This window comes from Myxine glutinosa, chromosome 14 (assembly GCF_964187855.1).
Source record: "Myxine glutinosa chromosome 14, kmMyxGlut1.1, whole genome shotgun sequence".
In the NCBI taxonomy this organism is placed as follows: domain Eukaryota; kingdom Metazoa; phylum Chordata; class Myxini; order Myxiniformes; family Myxinidae; genus Myxine; species Myxine glutinosa.
Window position 1 is genome coordinate 29,222,291 of NC_136274.1, and position 16,074 is coordinate 29,238,364.

Below are 16,074 nucleotides of genomic sequence, written 5' to 3' on the forward strand. Positions count from 1 at the left end.
GCTGGAGGCGCTATAAAAGGCGCGCACGCAAGAAGCAAGAGAGAGAGTCGTGAGGAGTCAGTCAGTGGAGTCGGTGGTCAGTTGGTTGCGTTGGTTGCGGTGAGGAGTCGGTGGTGGTGGTCAGTCGGTTGCGTTGGTTGCGGTGATGAGTCGGTGGTAAAGAGTGAGTGGACCAAGAAAGAGTTGAGGGTTTGGACCAGATGAGTCGGACAAGGCCTGGCAAAGCACGCGACGTCCACAGCAGCCACAACAGCAGCTTGGGGGCCTGAACGGCGGTTTGGAGCAGGGCCGTGAAGGAACGGCGGCTGCTAAACGCGCCGGTTGTGCTGCAAGACCCCCTTGGACCTCCCTCTCCCTCCAGCCATCCACCTCCTGCCTTTCCACCCTTCTTGTGTACGTGAGTTTGTTTTGTTTGTTCTGTCCCTGGGTTAATTAAGTCTGTATAAGCTAATAATTGCACTGTGTCTCTGATTCTTCTGTATATTATTTTATTATCTTTCCTTCTCCTTGGTTACTTTGAGCATGTAAATAGTAGGAATAAATTTAGTAGTATTTCCAACCTTTTTGTCTTCTTCTTCTTATTCTTCTTCACATCCGTGTCACCTTTGTCTTTTCCCTATTGACTAGCTGCGGTGCGATCCGGCCAACGTTTGGGTGGAATCGGGTTCTAATCGGGGAATAACTGTTCGGTCGCGGTTGGACCATCCGCTCGGCCCATCATACCATCTAAACCGCGATCAGTAACAATATATATATACATATATATATATATATATATATATATATATATATATATATATATATATATATATATATATATATATTGTAACGATTTTGAGAAGTGTAACGGGTTTTGAGAAGTGTAACAATTTTGGAGGAAGTGTAATGAATGTGAAAACGTTACAATGGAAACGTTACAATGTGAACGTTACAAACGTACGGTACCACCCTGTAATGTAAATAATGGTCGCAGTCAGCGTCCTCGTTAATTGCATGAAATATACACGCAGGTCACGATATATCTTTTAAATAGTGTATTTCCTTATTCCATGTAGGCTAAGTATGTGTTTTCCCACTAGATTGACTTTGCATTGTATCAAACAAAATAAGCGTAGGCCCTTCCAATTTCCCCAAAACCTCCCTTCCAATTGCCTTCTGCATTTTGGCTGGTTTTCTTCAAACCACCATTGGCCACGAGGTAAGGTTGGGGGAAGAAAGGCGTGTCTCCACCTCATCGTAAGAGGGAAGGAGTGAACCAGCCCTAACAGCCAATCAACACCGCGGTGAGTGACCCGGTAGGCGTGCCCTCGGAGTCGGCGGCTTGATTTCGCTGGAGGTGATAAAAGCGACTGTAAGGGACTGCTTTATCAGAGAGGCCTTGGAGATGAGCATGAGATGAGAGATGAGATGAGAGATGACTGGAGAAGAGCTGGAGCTGACCCTGGGAGAGGAGCAACGAGGCTGCACCAAAGGGAGGCGGTGAGATGCGAAACGCTCCAAGCCAAAGAGGAGAGGTACTCGGCAAGGAGACCAGCTTTGGAGAGACGCGCTGAAAGGAGGGAGATGGCCCCGCCCCAAGAAGGGGAGCAGGTGTGCCGAACCAGCGCGGGACGTCTACCGCGGTGGATACCCGACGGAGGGGTTCCCGCCACAACCGCGAGGGATTGCGAACTGCGCGCTCCCGACCAAGCGATCGATCTCAAGCTTACCTGCCTGCAATTATCCCCTGAGTAAGTGTGAACGTCCTGTCCTGTTCGTTTGTGTTGGGGCTAAGTAAAAATGAATAGTGTAAGTTAAGGATTCGCTGTGTTACTGCTTCTTCCATCCATTGCTTGTGTGTGTATAATAAAACCTGTTCTTCCTCCGTATTCTTCTTCTTCTTTTTCCTTCTCTTTCGGTCGCTTTAGAGATTTCCCGATTGAATATTGGTGGGGCGATCTGGTCAACGTTCGAGTATAATCGGGTAACTTGTGCGGACACGACGGCCATTCCGCTCGGCCCACCTTAACATCCAAGTCGTGTCTGTAACAATTGGTGTCAGGAGTGGGATTCGAACCTGGGACTAAATTTATTTAGCCCAAATTTTGGACACCAATTGTGTTAGTACGGTAACAATTGGTGTCGAGGAGTGGAATTCGAACCCGGGACTAAATTTATTAGGCCCAAATTTGTAGTAGAATCGATTCGGAGCGCGTTTCCCGCGCGTTATTAGGCCCAAATTTGTAGTAGAATCGATTCGGAGCGCGTTTCCCGCGCGTTAGTAGGCCCAAATTTGTAGTAGAATCGATTCGGAGCGCGTTTCCCGCGCGTTGTTAGGCCCAAACGTTGGGAGGTAGAATCGATCCGGAGCGCGTTTACTGCGCTCGACGAAATTATAACGGCGAAATTTATTTTGTTTTATAAAGCAAAACCCGAATTTTGAGATCGCGCCATGGACAATCAAGGCGATCGGATGTCGGTGGGAGAGATAGACAGGGTGGAATCGACCCAGGACCTCGGGGAAATGTATGTGGAGGATAGGGAGGAGGAGAAAAATGGCAATGTGGTTGAGGGAGTATCAGACGCACAAAATGGCGCGCTCGCGCACGTGGTTGAAGGGTCCCAAAATAGCGGCGCCGCGGAGGGCGAGCCCGCGGTGGCGGCTGGGGACGCTGGGCAAACCGGGTTTGACCTCAGATTATTCTTGACCCAACTGAATGCAAAAATGGATAGTATGGGGGGCCAATTGGGGGTAATGGGGAACCGGATGGATGCTCAGGGTGAGCAATTGTGGGTAATGAGGGACGAAGCGAGGGCTCGGAGTAAGCAATTGGGGGTAATGGGAAACCAAATGGGGGTAATGAGGGACGAAGCGAGGGGTACCGGTGAGGGGTTAGACAATAATTTTAAGGAGTTAGACAAGAAATTTGGGAAGTTAGACAATAATTTTGAGGAGTTAGACAAGAAATTTGGGAAGTTAGACAATAATTTTGAGGAGTTAGACAAGAAATTTGGGAAGTTAGACAATAAGTTTGAGGGGTTAGACAACGGGATAAAAGAGGTGAAACATGGGTTAACGGGGGTGGAAAACAGAATGGCTGCCCAGGAGAATCAGTTAGAGGGGGTGAAAAATGGGTTAATGGGGTTAGAAAATAGGATGGAGGACAAATTGCGGGAAATAGGGGAACAATCCGCTCGGGAAATCGAACAGATGGGGAACCAGATGGAGGAAATACGACGAGGGGTGAGTGAGGAGGTCTCGGGGCTACGCGAGGAGGTAAAGCGAGGCGAAAAGCGTATAGAGAAAGAGGTGAGAAATAATACGGCAAAGTTACAGGGGGGAATGGAAGATCTGACGAAAGGAGTGGAACAGCTGACAGAGGGACAAACTAAATTAGTGGAGCAGGTTCAAAGGAACACTGCAGTACTCGGAGGGTTAAAGGCGACACAAAAAGAAATTAAAAACGAATTAATAGCGACACAGAGGCAATGTCAGATGGTACGGGAGGAACTGACAATGAGGGTGGAGGAGGTGACAGAGATAATGGAGACAAAGGACCGGCAGGTGAGAACGCACATCGAAACGGTTAAGGTAGCCTTGGAGGACGAACTTGAGGAGACGCACCGAGAAATAGAAGAGGTTAAACAAAAAGTAGAGGAAGTGGAAGAAGAGGTGAGTGAAATTAAGAAGAGACGGACAGAAACTAAGAGAGAAATAAAGGAGGAAGTCATGGAATATGTACAAGGTCTGTGTTCAAATCATGATGAGATGCTCACTAACCAAATAAAGAGTTTGCAGGTGGCAAAGGAGGGGCGGAGACGAAGTACGGAGGTGAGTGGCAATGTATATGATGTGAGGAAAGCTTCAGTCGGCTTGGGGATTGGGTTGGATCCGGGTGTTCGTGAAAGGCCGTTGGTGAAGTGTGTGACAGGTCAGGTGTGCGAAAAAAGAGGTGTGCGAGAATGTCCGACCATGGGGTGTGTGAGGAAAAAGTGCACGCCGAGGAGTGAGTGTGCCGTCAGGAGTGAGCCGGTCGGAGCGCGTGTGCGAGGGGGTACATGGAAGCGCGGTGTGGTGAGTGTTACGGAGGAAGTAACAAGAGAGTGTACACCTGTGGTGAGTGTTACAGAGGATGTAACGAGAAAGTGTACGTCTGTGGTGAGTGTTACGGAGGAAGTAACGAGAGAGTGTACACCTGTGGTGAGTGTTACGGAGGAAGTAACGAGAGAGTGTACACCTGTGGTGAGTGTTACGGAGGAAGTAACGAGAGAGTGTACACCTGTGGTGAGTGTTACGGAGGAAGTAACGAGAGAGTGTACACCTGTGGTGAGTGTTACGGAGGAAGTAACGAGAGAGTGTACACCTGTGGTGAGTGTTACAGAGGATGTAACGAGAAAGTGTACGTCTGTGGTGAGTGTTACAGAGGGTGTAACGGGAGAGTGTGCGCGAGAAAGGTGTGTAACGGACAGGTGCATGAGGAAAGAGTGCGTTGTCAAGAGTGGAGGTGAGAGTAGTGAGAGTGAAACGGAGCGTGAGTTGGTTGTGACAGGTGAGCGAGGATGTACACCTGGAATGGAAGGATGCACACCTGGAATGGTAGAGCGTGTGTGGGAAGGCACATTTGAGTTGGTGGTGAGGCACGTGGTTGGGTGTGCGAATGAGAGCACACCTGTGATTGTCACAGAGGAAGTGACCGAGGAGGGGGCGCGAAGCGGTGTATTGGTGAGGTGTGCGAGCAACGAATGTGTGCCAAAGTGTTCGGTGGTCAGGTGTGTGACCAAGGCTGTGAGTGGAATGGGTGTACCTGGGTGTGGAAGGAAAGGTACGAGGAGCATGGGCACAGCTGGATGTGTGAGCAAGGAACGGGCTGCGGGGTGTAAGCGTCCAGGTGAAGCATCGACGTTAGACGGGGTAGAGTTTAGAACGACTTATAGCCGAATCGGGCCCTCGGTGCGTGCTGGGCCTCGCTTTGAACGGCCGCGTCCGTGCTCCACTAGGCGGAGCGGGCGGCTGGATAGGAAGGGTCGCTATGGCGACCACGTTTTGTTGAGACGTGCCGGCAGGTCGAGATCGGGACATTGGATGGCTCCACGCCGAGGTGATGCGTGGGATCTCGGCCCGGGTAAGCCCCCATCCCTGCCACGAATGCGGGACGTATCCAGCCGCTGGCACAAAAGAACCCGCGTTCATGGCTCGGCTGTACGAAGCCGAGCTTTCGAAGGAAATTGGCGCACCGAGAGGATGTAATAAGTAGACGGGTGAGGGTGATAGTGATAGTGAATTGATACGAAATTTCGAAAAGTGAGTAGAATTGGCAGTAAATGGAAAATTTTTTGAATTGGTTGGAATCTGGACGAACAAAATTGATAGTGAGAGACCCCCGATGTGGTGGGATGGCAAATCCACCATCCCTCACAGATGGGGGCAAAGGAGCAATAGCTTATGGGGTGTATGGCAGTGAAAACTAGCCCGGGTGGGTTAGGTTATATTGATAGGGACCTAGAAGATGACATTAGGTGACGTTAAGGTTAGCTAGTGACTGATACCTGTAGTGGGGACGCAGGTAGTTTAGTGTGGATGATAATGACGTGGGAGCGCAATAGTTTAAAGGGACGACTGGGAAGCGCAAGTTTCAGAGGGGAGTAGTTAGCTGAGATGATGCCGTGTGTGTGAGGATTGAACAGGTGTGATTGAACAGGTGTGATTGCACAGGTGTGCAACTGAACAGGTGGATGGAGCAGTGTATGAGTGAGTAGTGGTGATTGTGTGTTGTGTTGACCAACTGGTCCAGGAAGAGGAGGAGGGTGCAGGTGGCACCAGGTAGGATTGCACAGGTGTGCAACAACAGGTGTATGTGGTTGTATGGAATAAATGGTATGGAGTAGTGGAATGGATGGTCGTGGAGTGAGAATGGTGGAAATTGTGGAGTGGAGTGGATGGTGCGAAGGTGTGAATGGGGGAAGAGTGGACCCCCATCATGGATACCCGGGGCGGGTAGTGTAAGTGTTAGGTAGAGGGTACAGGTAAATTGTGTTTGGATATTGGCATCTGTGGTGCGGGTGACAGAATGGTATGTGGATGGGTGCGTTGGTGTTGTGGAAATGGCTGGGCGTGTAGCCTGTTAGTGTGTGTAGTTGGTTGGGCACTCCACCACTGGGAGGATGTCGGCCAGGTGAGGCCGCAGGTGGGCTCTGGGAGCCGGTAGTAGTTGTTGTGGATGGGGCCCGAGGATCCGGAGGACGGACCCGGGTAGCCCAGTGCCAGAGGGCACCATGGGGTGACAGAGCCAGGAGAGGGGCTGTCCCCAGGTAGTTAGGTTAGGGTGAGGAGCTAGGTAAGCTCGGGTGGCAACTACAGTGGTGGAGGTGTGCAGGTGGGTAGACCTGTTGGGAGAGGTACACGTCGCAGCCCAGAAATTGGGCTAGAGCACCGGGAGATGAATCGGGGGAGTGAGACCCCAAATTGAGGAGCACCACAGTTTGGCCAATGGGAATTGGTTATTAGAACCCATAGTGTAAGTTGGCCAATGGATTGGCAGGGAAAGACCCCGGGTAGTGTAAAGTGTGTTAAAGTCATTTAGAGGATAGTTAGGATGAAGGATCTCCTCGCACCATCTGCATCCACTCACCTGAGGTGACAGGTACTCCACACCATGCCATGTTTTGATTATTTTTTTATGATGCAAATGTTTGGATTGTGAGACACATCATGACGTGGGTGTGACATTGTGCGTAACTCCATCTCTCCCTCCTTATGAGGATTGATGATGAATTGGTGATGGCAAATTTTGAAGTGACGGGATTGTGGAGACGAATTTGGTATAGGGGAAATATGGGGAAGACGTGACAGTAGTGACGAATTTGTAAATGGGTAGATTTTTGTACATATGGGGTAAGGGTAGGATAGGTGACAGGGGGGTGACGTACGGTAGGGACGAGCTTTCTCACTTAGGCCTCCGTACGCATTTCACCTTGCATTGCCTTATTGACGTGTACCCTTGTGACCTTACCCCTCGCTCAATTGTCTTTCTTTTGTCTCCCACATGACCTGTGCGCCATTGGGTGCCGATGGGAGCGTGCGTGAGGTGGCCATTGTGCGCCCGAGATTCCCAGAACCAGCATGCATTGCGTTGATGTACCACATTATGGACCGCTGTTCTGCGGCCAAGTACCACTTGATGGACCCCAGGTTCTGGGGCAGGGCACCGCTGTTGGAAACCGGCCATAGTGGCCAGGGAATCTTGCTTGCGGACCTCAGTAAGGTGGCACCTATGCCAAACAGGTGGACCACCCTTAGTTGGCCCCTGAGGCCCTAAATAAAAATGGACACAAGTTGTGCTTTTTATTATGTCCAAATAGGCCGCATGAAGCCAGAAGACGTCGGGAAGAACATCGGCCCAGCAGAGGAAGAGAAGACCACCACCAGTTGTTTTGTTGTGTTTCTTATGAACCATGGTAACCGCACCGGATGGTGCTTTTGGGTGCTTTGTGGTGTTTGGGTGCTTTTGGGTGCTTTGGTGGTATTGGTACTGGTGCATCGATGCAATGCGTGCTGTCTCCTCCCTCCCAACAGGAATTTCTTTCTCTTGTTCCCTAAAAAAAAAAAAAAAAAACACAGGTCCTGGGTTGCGTTGTAAATAAGAAATCACGTCATTATAAATAATGCTCCCCACCGTAAATGTATAGTTTGAGAATAATTCCGTAATTCGGTTAGCTGTGGGCTTGAGTCTGTTAGACAGGATGCAATGCAATAGGGGGACATACTTATTTGTGTTTTAAAATTGTCACACTCAGGGTCAGGTTAATTGTAGAGGGAATTACACCTACGTTGGGCTACTCGTGCTCGCCAACTTGAAAGACTCCGCAATAAAACGGGTCTCACAGTTCACTCCCAAGCCTACAAGGACCACATACAACACTACAAAGATGCCCTCTCCCGCGCCCGCTCTGCCTACTACTCTCAAATTATCCACTCTGGCTCCGGAAACCCATAAGCACTCTTCTCGACAATAAACAAACTCCTCCGCCCCCTGAACACCACCACCCAGTCATTCACAGTAGACAACTGCATCTCCTTCCTCTCTTTCTTCCAACGCAAAATTGACAACATCTACAACAGCTTGACCACCGCCGCACCCGCTCCCCCTCCAACCACCTGCCCCCCCTTGTCCTGCCATCCCCTGTCTCGGTTCTCCCCAATCTCCCCTACTGACCTCTCTGAACTCCTCATAGGAATGAAAACTGCCACCTGCACTCTTGACCCCATCCCCTCCAGCTTTGTCAAAGCCTCCCTCCCTGCTCTCTCTCCACTTATCATTGCAACAATAAACTCCTCCCTGTCTACAGGCATCGTCCCACCTTCCCTCAAAATTGCTGCTGTTACCCCCATTCTAAAAAAACCTGGTCTAAACCCTGACACCCTAAACAACTTCAGACCCATCTCCAACCTACCCTTTCTGTCAAAAGTTTTGGAACGCGCTGTAGCCACTCAACTCAAACATCATCTCTCTGCCAATAACCTGTATGAAACATTCCAATCCGGATTCCGCTCCAACCACAGTACTGAAACTGCTCTCCTCAAAATCACCAACGACCTTCTCCTCTCCTCTGACGCTGGCAACCTCAACATTCTCGTCCTCCTCGACCTCAGCGCTGCCTTTGACACCATCGATCACACTATCCTCCTCACCCGACTTGAATCCACCTTTAACGTTACCGGCACTGCCCTCTCTTGGATTAAATCATACCTCTCTGACAGATGCCAGTTCATCTCCATCAATAACTGCAAATCCCCCACTGCTCCCCTCCCCCAAGGTGTCCCCCAAGGTTCAGTTCTTGGCCCCCTCCTCTTCATCCTTTACCTGTCCCCGCTCGGTCACTTAATCCGCCGTCATGGTCTCCAATTCCACTGCTTCGCCGATGACATCCAGCTTTTCATCTCCACCAAGTCCGTCTCCACCGACACCCACTCTATCCTGACAAACTGCATCACTGAAATAAAATCCTGGCTTCAAATCAACTTCCTCAAGCTTAACTGTGATAAATCTGAAATAATCATCATTGGCCCAAAAACGCTCACAAAATCCACCCATAACTTTGCCCTCAACATCGACGGTATCCCAGTATCCACCTCCCCTCACATCCGGAATCTTGGCGTCATCTTTGACCAAACCCTTTCCTTCGACAAATACACTAAACAGATCACAAAGTCAGCCTTCTTTCACCTGAAAAACATTGCCCGTCTCCGCTCATCCCTCTCCTCCACGGCTGCAGAAACCCTCATCCACGCCTTCATCACCTCCCGTCTGGACTACTGCAATAGCCTCCTCTATGGTTCACCCTCAAAAATCACCAATAAACTCCAATACATTCAGAACTCCGCTGCCCGTCTACTCACCCATTCCCGGACCCGTGACCACATCACCCCCGTCCTTTACAAGCTTCACTGGCTCCCCATCCCCCAGAGAATCCAGTACAAAATCCTCCTCTTGACATACAAAGCCCTCCATAACCTGGCCCCATCCTACCTGGCTGACCTCCTCTCCAGACACACTCCCACCCGCAACCTCCGCTCTGCTGGTACCAACCTCCTGACCCCCTCCATCCGGACCAAATTCAGATCCTGGGGGGACAGGGCCTTCTCCATCGCTGCTCCCACCCTCTGGAACTCACTACCTCACACCATCAGAGACTCCTCCTCACTCACCACATTCAAAACATCACTAAAGACCCACCTGTTCAACACTGCATTCAACATTCAACCCACAGCATTTAACCCCTGACTATCTCTTCTCCTTCTCCCTCCTTTTGCTTTAAATATTTCCCTATTGATTTTTGTCTTTTTGCAATTGTTGTTTTCATGTGTTGTTATGCATTATGTTTGCCACTCTGTCAAAGCGCCTTTGGGCTTCTGGAAAAGCGCTATACAAAATAAATGAATTATTATTATTATTATACGTGCCACACTAAGTTAAAGTTTAATAGGTCCGAGGACGGACCTGAAGAAAGGGGGGTGCAGTGTAACGATTTTGAGAAGTGTAACGGGTTTTGAGAAGTGTAACAATTTTGGAGGAAGTGTAATGAATGTGAAAACGTTACAATGGAAACGTTACAATGTGAACGTTACAAACGTACGGTACCACCCTGTAATGTAAATAATGGTCGCAGTCAGCGTCCTCGTTAATTGCATGAAATATACACGCAGGTCACGATATATCTTTTAAATAGTGTATTTCCTTATTCCATGTAGGCTAAGTATGTGTTTTCCCACTAGATTGACTTTGCATTGTATCAAACAAAATAAGCGTAGGCCCTTCCAATTTCCCCAAAACCTCCCTTCCAATTGCCTTCTGCATTTTGGCTGGTTTTCTTCAAACCACCATTGGCCACGAGGTAAGGTTGGGGGAAGAAAGGCGTGTCTCCACCTCGTCGTAAGAGGGAAGGAGTGAACCAGCCCTAACAGCCAATCAACACCGCGGTGAGTGACCCGGTAGGCGTGCCCTCGGAGTCGGCGGCTTGATTTCGCTGGAGGTGATAAAAGCGACTGTAAGGGACTGCTTTATCAGAGAGGCCTTGGAGATGAGCATGAGATGAGAGATGAGATGAGAGATGACTGGAGAAGAGCTGGAGCTGACCCTGGGAGAGGAGCAACGAGGCTGCACCAAAGGGAGGCGGTGAGATGCGAAACGCTCCAAGCCAAAGAGGAGAGGTACTCGGCAAGGAGACCAGCTTTGGAGAGACGCGCTGAAAGGAGGGAGACGGCCCCGCCCCAAGAAGGGGAGCAGGTGTGCCGAACCAGCGCGGGACGTCTACCGCGGTGGATACCCGACGGAGGGGTTCCCGCCACAACCGCGAGGGATTGCGAACTGCGCGCTCCCGACCAAGCGATCGATCTCAAGCTTACCTGCCTGCAATTATCCCCTGAGTAAGTGTGAACGTCCTGTCCTGTTCGTTTGTGTTGGGGCTAAGTAAAAATGAATAGTGTAAGTTAAGGATTCGCTGTGTTACTGCTTCTTCCATCCATTGCTTGTGTCTGTATAATAAAACCTGTTCTTCCTCCGTATTCTTCTTCTTCTTTTTCCTTCTCTTTCGGTCGCTTTAGAGATTTCCCGATTGAATATCGGTGGGGCGATCTGGTCAACGTTCGAGTATAATCGGGTAACTTGTGCGGACACGACGGCCATTCCGCTCGGCCCACCTTAACATCCAAGTCGTGTCTGTAACAATATATATATATATATACATATATATATATATATACATACATATAATATACAATATACATATACATATTATTATATATAAATATTACAATCCTACGCCAGGTGTCCAGTTGATCTGACATTGGAGCAGACCATCAACAGGGATGCTGCTTCTCCCATGGGAGGCATTACCGCTTTCACAAATTCTCATAGTGCCTTCAGGAGGTGGTCCATCACTCTAACGCAATGTAGCACGGCCCAAACAGAAGTCTGTGAACTGGTCAGTCTCCAACCAGTGGAGGAACTAGCTAATCAGCTGAGGAAATGGCGAATGGAACGTGACAATGCTGACATGAATGCCCTCTTCAACACCTTGGACAACACATGCAACCCATTCGCCACTTATTCTCCTGCTGATCTCATCAATGTGTCATCAGGGAGAGCAGCGAAGGAGGAGACCAAAACATTCCTACTTGGAACACTGGAACGGGGGAAAAACTTCGACTTCAGTTCGAGGATGAGTGTGTTCACGGTTTCTGAAGCCCGTGGCAAGGATCAAAATGTTGAACTTTGCTGCAGAGAATGTGAAGCAATCTAAGACCGCAGCACGAAGAGCGAATGCGGCAGAGGGAGTCAGGGATGTCTTTGGACGAATCTTAGCTGTTGCTGCCGAGACAAGCGATGCACTTTATCTGCATCACATTCTTAGCGACCCGGTTACTGAAGTACCACTTTCTCTTGCCCATAGCGACGGAACTCCCCTGAACACGGACAAGGCATCTCTCACAAAGAAACTTTCAAGCAGACAGGAAGTGTTTCTCGATGACACCAGTCTTCCCCCAATATCAGCCACAGTGATTGATGGCAGTATTATCCTCCATGAAACCGTGCTGCAGCACAGCAAGTCCACATATGCAACCATGGCAAAGGATCTTTTGGCAAAAGTATTGTTGCGGATATGGGATTTGGCCTCCATCCATATCCGCTTGTAAATATTCCCCTATTTCCCCAATACTCCCCAACTATCCCCAATCCCCCATTCCCTAGTCCCATTGTCTGTAAACAACACTCTGTAGCCCCGACCTTCCCCTTTTTCCCCCATTAAATGTCGTGCCCAGGTTCACCGCATCTCACGTAGACAACTATAGGACATCTTGCTAGTTATTCTTAGTCTATGTCAGTTAAGGACTCGTTTCCATTAATTCTGACTCTTTGTTGCACCAGAATGTGATTGTATGGCACCAGTAGTGAGTTTAGGACCTCCCAATACCTCCCCGCATCTCTTCCTCATGGAACTACAACAACAACAACTACAACAACAGCGGGGGCGGCGCGGGGAGTGTGCGTCCTCACTCCGGCTTGGTTAGCCGCCATTGCCCATGTGCTCCGACGGGGTTACCACACAGGGGCTGACTGTCAGCTCCTCGTCAAGGGCGGAGCCCGGTAACCCCCCCGCACCCAATAAGAAGCGGCGGACCGATTCCATCTGGGGCGGAGCTAACGAGCCGAGGGCGTGTCACTCCCCGCTGGATATACGCAGCCACTTACCGGAGGTGACGTCAGATGCGCCTCAGCTACGAAGGAGAAAGGACGTCACCTCCTAGCGCTGAAAGATACCTCCCGCGTCTCTGGACCGGACCGGGTCGATTCTGCCCCTGAGCCAAGGTGCACCTTGAGCCATCGACTACCTGCCCCTCCTTGCCATCAATCCCTGTGTGAGTCGGCCTTGTCCCGTTTGTCTGTGGTCTGTCGGGATTAAGATAAGACCGTGTATAAGTGCTTATCTTTCTGTGCTGTACCTCTTGTGCGTGTAATCTAAACATTCTGCAAACCCATATTATAACCTCCTCCGGAGGTCTTGAGAACTGTACCCCTGGTGTCGTGTCATTTAACCCAGCCGTTGTGTCCTTTCCTTCATTGATCTAGCGTAGCGCGATTCGGCCAACGTTCGAGTGTAATCGGGTAAACTGTGCGAACACGGCGGCCATTCCGCTCGGCCCATCATAACATCTAAGTCGTGTCCGTAACAATTGGTTGTCAGGAGTTGGATTCGGACCTGGGACTAAATTTATTAGGCCCAAATTTTGGAACACCAATTGTACTATTAGAGTAACAATTGGTGTCGGGAAGTGGGATCGGTCCCGGAGCGCGTTTCACGCGCTCGAAATTATAACAGCGAAATTTAATTGTGTTTTACAAAAAAAAATAAAAACCCGAATTTTGAAAGTCGCGCTATGGCAGACCAAGACGGCTGGGTTCCGGTAGAGGAGAGTGAGGCAGGGTCGATCCAGGACCAAATTGAGGGGCATGAGGAGAGCGAAGCAGTGAGGGTAGCAGGGTCGCAAAATGGCGTCGTCGCGCACGAGGTTGCGGGCGCGCAAAATGGCGCCTCGCACATAGCTACGGCGGCCGCACCCGCTGCACAAGTGGGAGGGATGGCCCAAATGCAGGCCATCATGGAGCAATTTATGGCGCAAATGCAGGCGTCCCTCAAACTGCAGAGTGAGCAATTAGGGGTAATGGGGAACCGGATGGATGCTCAGGGTGAGCGATTGGAGGGCCAAATGGGGGTAATGGGGAACCGGATGGAGGCTCAGAGTGAGCAAATGGGGGTAATGAGGGACGAAGCGAGGGGTACCGGTGAGGGGTTAGAACAAAGGATGGGGGCCCAGATCGGAGGGTTAGGGAGTAGAATAGAGGGAGTAGACAATAGATTAGGGGGAATACAGGAGGGGTTAATGGGGGTAGAAAACAGTATGGAAGGCAAATTGAGGGACATGAGGGACCAAGCGGAAAGGGAAGTTAAACAAATGGGGCAGCAGATAGAGGGGGTTAGAATGGGGGTAGAAACTAAACTGGATGCTCACAGGGAGGAAATGGAGCAGATGAGGGTGGCATCTGGGCAGGAGATGCAAGTGATGGGAGAGGAGATCAGAATAGGAGTGAGTGAGGAGGTCGGAGGAGTGCGCGAGGAGGTGAGGCACTGTAAGGAGCGCATGGAGAAGGAGGTGAGAAAGGGGACTGTAAAATTGCAAGGTGGTATAGAGGACCTGACGCAGGAAGTAGAACAACTGACAGAGGGACAAAAAGAACTAACGGACCAGGTAAAGAAGAACACAGCGGTAATAGGAGGGTTAAAAGCGACACAAAATGACCTAAAAAATGACTTGGTAGCGACGAAGAGGGAATGTCAGATGGTACGTGAGGGACTGACAACGAGGTTGGACGAGGTGATAGAGGTAATGGAGACGAAGGACCGGCAGGTGAGGACGCACATGGAAACGGTCAAGGTAGCCTTAGAGGACGAGCTTGAGGAGACGTACCGGGACATAAAAGAGGTGAAGCAGAAATTAGAAGAAGTGGAAGAAGGGGTGAGTGAAATTAAGAAGCGACGGAGAGGGGATAAGAAAGAGATAAAAGAGGAGGTAAAAGAATTGGTCCAAAGTCTGTGTTTGGATCGTGATGATGTGCTCATTAACCTGATGAGGGATTCGCAGGTGATGGAGGAAAAGCGAAGAGGAAGAGGACCCGGTGTAAGTGGTGACCAATATGGTCGTGCGTATGATGCGCCAGGGGATTTAAGAAGCTTGGGGGTCGAGATGGACCCGGGTGTTCGTGAGAGGCCGCTGGTGAAGTGTGCGACAGGTCTGGTGTGCGAAAAAGGAGGTGTGCGAGAAAGTCCGACTCTGGGGTGTATGAGGAAAAAGTGCGTGCCAAGGAGTGAGGATGCTGGCGAGAGTGAGTCGGTCGTAGCGCGTGTGCGAGGGAGCACATGGAAGCGCGTAGTGAGGAGTGTTACGGAGGGTGTAAAGGGAGAATGCACGCCTGTGGTGAGTGTTACAGAGGATGTAACGGGAGAGGGGGTGCGAGAAAGATGTGACGGACAGGTGCATGGGGAAAGAGTGCGCTGTCAAAGGCAAGGAAGAATGCACGCCTGTGGTGAGTGTTACAGAGGGTGTAACTGGAGAGTGTGCGCGAGAAAGGTGTGTAACGGACAGGTGCATGGGGAAAGAGTGCGCTGTCGGGAGTAAGGGTGAGTGCGTTGTCAAGAGTGGAGGTGAGAGTAGTGAGAGTGACAAGGAGCGTGAGTTGGTTGTGACAGGTGAGCGAGGATGTACACCTGGAATGGAAGGATGCACACCTGGAATGGTAGAGCGTGAGTGGGAATGCATGCTGGAATTGGTAGTGAGGCACGTGGTTGGGTGTGCGAGTGAGAGCACACCTGTGATTGTCACAGAGGAGGTGACCGAGGAGGGGGGCGCGAAGAGGTGTGTTGGTGAGGTGTGCGAGTGACGAATGTGTGCCAAGGTGTTCGGTGGTCAGGTGTGTGACCAAGTCGGGGAGTGGAATGAGTGTACCTGGGTGTGTTACAGAAGGTACTACGAGGAGCATGGAAACGGCTGGAGGAGTGAGCAAGAAAGGGGTAGCGTATGCACATAAGCATGCAGGGGAAGCATCGACGGTAACCGGGTTAGAGGTTAGAACGACTTATAGCCGAATCGGGCCCTCGGTGCGTGCCGGGCCTCGCTTTGAACGGCCGCGTCCGTGCTCCACTAGGCGGAGCGGGCAGCCCGATAGGAAGGGTCATCATGGCGACCACTTCTTATTGAGACGTGCCGGCAGGTCGAGATCGGGACATTGGATGGCTCCACGCCGAGGTGGTGCGTGGGATCTCGGCCCGGGTAAGCCCCCGTCCCTGCACCGAATGCGGGACGTATCCAGCCGCTGGCACCAAACAACCCGCATTCATTGCTCGGCTTTACGAAGCCGGGCTTTGGACAGGAATTGGCGCACCGAGAGGCATTAGTGAGTAGACTGTGTGATGAGGATAGTGTTTTGGCCCCAAAATTAGAGAAAAACAAAATTTGATGATTGGCAAAGGAGTGGCAGTAAT